The sequence below is a fragment of the Hyaena hyaena genome, unplaced genomic scaffold, assembly GCF_003009895.1.
Source record: "Hyaena hyaena isolate Hyena2069 unplaced genomic scaffold, ASM300989v1 scaffold_36, whole genome shotgun sequence".
Classification (NCBI taxonomy): Eukaryota; Metazoa; Chordata; class Mammalia; order Carnivora; family Hyaenidae; genus Hyaena; species Hyaena hyaena.
Window position 1 is genome coordinate 3688310 of NW_024080668.1, and position 5747 is coordinate 3694056.

Sequence of the window (5747 nt, forward strand, 5' to 3'; positions counted from 1 at the left end):
ATGAGGATGATAGACAGTGAATAAATAGATACACACATAATTAGCTAAAGTCATAATGTGTGACATGTAAGAGAAGTATGGGGCTGATTAGTGCTCAGAGGAGGGGACCGATTGCTATAGGCTGGGGTTGTTAGTAGTGTGTGGGAGAGGTGGGAATGCAGAGCGGTAGATGTGAGTAGCTGGAGAAGAGAGAGAGGGTCAAAGATTAGCATGTTGAAGGGGCGCCTGGGTGGCTTAGTCGGTTAAGCGTCCGACTTTCGCTTAGGTCATGATCTCGCGGTTCGTGGGTTCGAGCCCCGCGTCGGGCTCTGTGCTGACTGCCAGCTCAGAGCCTGGAGCCTGTTTCAGTCTGTGACTCCCTCTCTCTCTGACCCTCCCCTGCTCACGCTGTCTGTCTGTCTCTCTCTCCCTCCTAGAAATAAAAATAAAACATTAAAAAAAAAAAAAAAAGATTAGCATGTTGGAACAATCAGTGTTTAGGTAGTAATAGTAATACTTTACATTTGGATCACACTTTGAAATTCTGCCGTGCTTTCACATATGTCATGCATTTGTCAAGGTGGACTAAGTTGTGCTGCAGTAACAAACAAGCCCAACAGACAACGGTTTAGATCTTTTTTTTTTAATGTTTTATTTATTTATTATTTTTTTTTTTTTTTGAGAGAGCAGGACAGACAGCATGAGCAGGGGAGGGTCAGAGAGAGAGGGAGACACAGAATCTGAAGCAGGTTCCAGGCTCTGAGCAAGCTGTCAGCACAGAGCCTGATATGGGACTCGAACCCATGAACCATGAGATCATGACCTGAGCTGAAGTCGGATGCTCAACTGACTGAGCCACCCAGGTGCCCCGACAACAGTTTAGATCTTGCTCACCCCCTTGTTCAGTGTGGGTTAGTGAGGGGCTCTGCTCATCATGGGTGCTCAGGAATGAGGTCCATCTCAACCTGTGCTTTCAGGATCACCACAGCGTGGAAAGGGAAAGGTGCAGTGGTTCTGTGGAGGTTATCTATTGCTGCATAACAAATTGCCCCAGAACAACACGCATCTATTATGTTACCATTTCTCTAGGGCTTAGGGGGGTTCTTCGGCTCTGAGTCTCCCATAACACACAACCAAAGTGTCAGCTGGGGAAGCAGTTGCCTCCAGGTTTAGCAGAGCTGGGATCACTCCAGGCTCACTCACATGGGTTAGTCACTCAAGGACTGTTGGGCTGAGAGCCAGAGGCCACCTTTAGTTTATTGCTAGCGGTCTTCTCCATCAGGGCAAGAAAAGAGCCAGGAAGAGGGAGCATGCCAGCAAGACAGAAGCCACCGTCTTTTATTACCTAATCTTGGGAAGTGACATCCCATTATTTTTGGTATATTCTATTCATTAGAAGCAAGTCATTAAGTCCAGTCCAAGGTGACAACACAAGTGGGTAAATGTCAGGAAGTGAGGGTCATTGAGAGTCAGTTTTTTTGTATCACTTCTTTTATATGAAATGTCCAGAACAGTCAAACACATAGATATACAAAGTAGAGTAGTATTTACATCAGAAGCTAAGAGGAGACAGAAATATAGAGTGATTGGTAATGTATAGGGTTCCTTTTTGGGGCAGTCAGAATGTTCTAAAAGTAGATTATGATAAGATTTCACAACTTTTTGAATATATTAAAAATCATCGAATTGTACATTTTAAAAAATTTTATTCATTTATTTATATCCAAGTTAGTTAGCATGTGGTACAACAGTGATTTCTGGAGTAGATTCCTTAATGCCCCTTACCCATTTGGCCCATCTCCCCTCCCTCAACCCCTCCAGCAACCCTCTGTTCTCTAGAGTTAAGAGTCTTATGTTTTGCCCCCCCCCCCGCTTTTATATTATTTTTTGATAGATAGCCATCTTAGAATGTGCCTGCCACAAGCTCATAACTCTTCCACCTTTCACCCCTGCCTATTATGGGCATGCCACGTGACAACCCCTACTTTAGAAGGGGCAGGGAAATGCAGCCTTACTAGGTGTCTGGAAGGGGAACTGGCGTATTTGTGAACAGCTGAAGCAATCCCGTCGTGTGAGAGCCTAGGTCACTAGTAAGAGGCTCTGCAGATGGCTTTATTCCAGGGACAGGTTAGAAAGTTAGATTAGGATTTATGAGATTAACTAATTTAGGAAATAGGTAGTCAATAAATATTTTTGAGTAGGAGAGTAATTTAATCAGTGGTTCTTAAAATAACTATTAGCTGACTTTTTAAACTGAAAAAAATAGAAATACATGCGCAAAGGTAAAAGTTCAGAGTCCAGAGGGATATGTTAAAAGAAAAAAAAAAAAGATTCTTTTCCATCCCATTTCTAGCTCCCCCTCCCTAGAGTCAGCCAATTTTTAATATTCCTGTCTATGGTGGAAATGTTTAGGAATATATAAACCACATACATACATGTTCCTTCTCTCCTTTTAAATCAATTATACATGTATTATACATGCATTGTTCTGAGTCTTCCTTTTTTTTACCTCACCATGGAGACAATTTCATAGCACCTGTAGGTCTGTCTCATTGGAAGTTTTGGAAGGATTTAAACTGGTGGCCACGTGGAATGCAGCAAAGAGAATGGAAGAAGCCAGATCAGTTGAGAGGCTCTTCCAATAATTCTGATTATTTTTATTCATTCATTCATCAAGCCCTTATTTTAAGTCTGTGTTGGGCTCTGTGATATTAAGTCACATTATCCTTGAAATTATCCTTGCCTTCAGAGAGCCCAAGGGAGCTAAGTAAACAAATAAATCATAATGCAATGTGCTAAAATGTTGAAACTGGAGTAAAGTGACAGGTGTCTGGATTGGGATGTCTCCACGAGATAAAAAAACATGAGGTGGCTGGAATACTTTCTCTTCAGGAAAAAAGTGCCAACAGCTACAGTCTGATAAAAGGTAGCTGCAGGCCTTCTTGAAAAGGTAAAGTGACACATTTTTCATCTATCGTGTACCCTCTTATCCCCACCCCCTGCCATACACACACACTGACACGGTGTCTGATGCAGACGCGTGTGAGCTGACGTACGGGAGACGAGGCTCCGGAGAGGCTCACGGTGGAATCAGTGGCTCCTCTTTGTTTCTCAGCCTCTGTCGATGGCATCTCCAACTCCTGCCTGGCTGTAGTACAGTGAGCAAATCCCAGATTAAGCAGGAAGATGAGCCTCTGTTTCATTTTTGATGTTCAGTGTTATGAGGCAAGCTCCCCGGCCATCTGTTCAAAGGAGGAATGTGTTACATATTTTGATTATTTTATTTTTATCTTAATCAAGTGGCAACTTTCCATCTCGACACATCTTAACCTGAGCAGTTGTGGCTGGAAGGCAGCGGGGCTGGAACAGACTGCTGTGGGAGGGCGGAGAAGGATATGCCACCCGGTGTAATGCTGGTGTCCTTTCACCCCCCTAATTAGTGAAGAAATTGCAAGGCCTCCAGCAGGCACCTAAATGCTGGGGGCGCCAGCCTCCTGGGGCTCGTCACATGAATGGAGGCAGGGGCCCAAATGACCAGGAGGCTGGTTACAATCGGGGGTGGGGGGGGTGGCGCAGGGAACCCGGGCTGGAGGCTGCGGCCGAGAAGCACAAGCAGCTTCCCAAAATGGTTAAAGGCAACTGAGACACAGAGGAGGTGGCTGTGGTTTCCTCATTAGAAGCAGCCAGACATCTCAGTCCATTTACCGACGTTAAGAGATTTAGGTTTTCCCAGCCATTGGCATTTGCTGGAAGCGCGCAGCCAGCGGCTGGCTCTAGGACCTCACGGCATAGTGACATGGAGCAGAGAGAGGGAAATCTGGGCAATTGTCCCAGCGTGGGTTTTCCTAAAAGATGAACCTGCAACAAAGATTGGGGAGGACTTTATCTGTCAGTGATCCAAGGAAAAGGGGGCGAGGGAGATGTGGAAGGAGGAAAAGCGGACAGGGAGCTGGTTACCGCAGGGGCGGGGGGAGGGGGGGATGGCCGCTGGGCTCAGTTGTCATGAGGACCTGCTAGAATTGTCCCGCTCACACACTCACTCAGACTCCCAGCCCCACTGACTGAGGGGTGCCCTTGGGGATGTTAATTCCTTAACTTCAGGCTGCTCTTAACAACTGGAATTTATTTATTTATTTTAAGTGTATTTATTTATTTTGAGAGAGACAGAGAGAGTGCAAGCTGGGAAGGAGCAGAGAGCGAGAAAGAGAGAGAAAGAGAGAGAGGGAGAAAGAAATAAGGAGAGAAAGTATCCCAAGCAGGTTCCATGTCGTCAGCGCAGAACCCAACGTGAGACTCAGTCTCACAAACTGTGAGATTATGACCTGAGCCAAAATCAGGAGTTGGACACTTAACCGACAGAGCCACCTTGGCGCCCCCAGCTGGGATTTAGAGGGAGAAAGCCCCGAGGCAGACAAGCAGAGAGTCAAGGTGGATGGTTGGGTCTGTTCTGTGGACCATGCACGGGAACCATCTGTCCCTGCTCTCCCAGGTGGGCCGCAGGGAAGTGCTGTGGGGCACGGACAGGGTGCCCCTCACCTGTAGGAAAAGGGAGTGGGGAAGGGAGGAAGGAATACTACTCAGTCATTGACAGTGACCGGTGCGTGAGTCTTGTTTACACAGGGGACACCAGATCTTATCCCCAAGCTCAGATAGGAAGGAAATCTCAAATTCTGTACTTGTCCATAAATTAACCTAATTTTGACTCTGTGTTCTCATTAGACTGTGCTGATGGGAAATGTGACCTCATTCTGGAACTCTCCTCCCTGTGTGCCCACCTCCTTCCCCGCTCCATGTTTGGTTTTGAGTTTCTGGGAGCCACTGGCAGCCTCCAGGCAGGAAGCCTTGTGCTGGTGCAAGTACTCACAGAGAACAGATTGTAAGGCCTACATCATGCATAGGGCTTTTGTGGTTGTGTTTTTGTTTTTGTTTTTTGTTTTTTTGGCGGTTGTAACTTTTCTGGTTAACTAGCCAGGTGGAGCTAGCTGAGTATTTTCTTTCTCTCTTTTGGAAGCTGCTTTATTTTGCACACTGGAGGTTTCCTGTGAATCACCGTGCACCATCTCTCTGTAAGAAGATGTAAGAGCTTTTGTGGCATGGTTACTGTCCCACTGTCCTTTCACCAGTGGCTTGGCCCTAAGAGCTCATCTGTGCAGCCATTGCCACGTGACACAGTGACCTCTGGGTGTGAAGTACAGCACAAGACTGGCATCTGGATGCTGGCAGTCTAGACACATCCACTGCTAGTTTCTTAACGAACTAGTCTATGGGTCTGTTTATTTTTTAACTGCTTAGAAAAGACCTTTTAAAATTTAATTTAATTTAAAAGCTATCATTCAGCAAGACTGAATTTTTTTATTTTGATGTATAATTCTGGGGGTTTTAACACATATATAAATTTGTGGAACCACCCCAGCACAAACCAGGATACAGAACTGTTCATCACCCTACAAAGCTCCCTCCTGGCGCCCCTTAGCAATCACACTCTCTCCCCACCTCTAACATCTGACAACCACTGATCTGTTCTCCATTGCTATAGTTTTGTCTTTTGGAGAATAAGATCTTTGTATTTAAAACACCGAAATTCACTTCAGTATTCAAAGTCGTTGTGGTCTTGTATCGCACACACATGTTGACTTGAGTTCTGGTTTGTTGAAGCAAGGTTTAGAGAGCTCCGGCAGTCGTGCGTGTCAAGGTGGCTTGCCATGAAGAAGCCATCAGAAAGACACTCCTGAAGAGGGTGACCAGCTTCTCCCATGTCATCAACCTTA